Here is an 891-nt window from a genome sequence, read left to right on the forward strand (position 1 = left end):
GGAGTTGGTGATAGACAGGGAAGCTGTTGCAAAGAGTTGGACATTACTGAGTGACTGAACTGAACTGATTTACCTAAACTCCAGATCATTGTGCTTTCTTGGTGTCTTGTGAGTCAATTTCTATTTCCTACCTACTTTCCTTGTATAAATGTCCTCAACTTGTCACTATTCCTCACACTATTTAAATTTGTATTTCTTTTACTTATGAAGGCCAGCTTACACTCTGCTCCTATGACTCCACAATATTAGTAGAAAAATAAAGAACCTGCCAGTTGCATGTGCCATAGCAAACACCTGGTGGATGACCAGAACTCTGATACTTTCTACAGTTACTTTATCAATTTCACTGTGGCAAACTTCTTAAGCAAGGAGTTTTTGATTCTACTATTGCTAGGAAATATACCTATACTTTTCTTTAATCCAAATTTAGGTTTTTAAAGGTAAGCTCTTTGCTTGCTTTCTCCAAAAGATATCTTTTTCTGTGCTGTATGGGTCTTAAGAGTCACACAGAGTGCTCGCTTCGGCAGCACATATACTAAAATTGGAACGATACAGAGAAGATTAGCATGGCCCCTGCACAAGGATGACACGCAAATTCGTGAAGCATTCCATATTTTTACATTTCTCCAAAGAAGACACACGGATGGCTAACAAACACATGAAAAGATGCTCAACATCACTCATTATCAGAGAAATGGAAATCAAAACCACAATGAGGTACCACTTCACACCAGTCAGAATGGCTGCGATCCAAAAATCTGCAAGCAATAAATGCTGGAGAGGGTGTGGAGGAAAGGGAACCCTCCTACACTGTTGGTGGGAATGCAAACTAGTACAGCCACTATGGAGAACAGTGTGGAGATTCCTTAAAAAATTGCAAATAGAACTACC

The 891-nt window shown here is 39.4% G+C and overlaps 1 non-coding gene across 1 annotated transcript; it reads left to right on the forward strand.

Annotated features, from left to right (window-relative positions):
• Nucleotides 1-511: 511 nt before the first annotated feature.
• On the forward strand, nt 512-618 carry LOC138088827 (U6 spliceosomal RNA). The gene has a single exon (XR_011145736.1). It is a non-coding gene; the product is annotated as a U6 spliceosomal RNA (small nuclear RNA).
• Nucleotides 619-891: the final 273 nt, after the last annotated feature.

Source organism: Capricornis sumatraensis, chromosome 11 (genome assembly GCF_032405125.1).
Source record: "Capricornis sumatraensis isolate serow.1 chromosome 11, serow.2, whole genome shotgun sequence".
NCBI classification, from domain to species: Eukaryota; Metazoa; Chordata; class Mammalia; order Artiodactyla; family Bovidae; genus Capricornis; species Capricornis sumatraensis.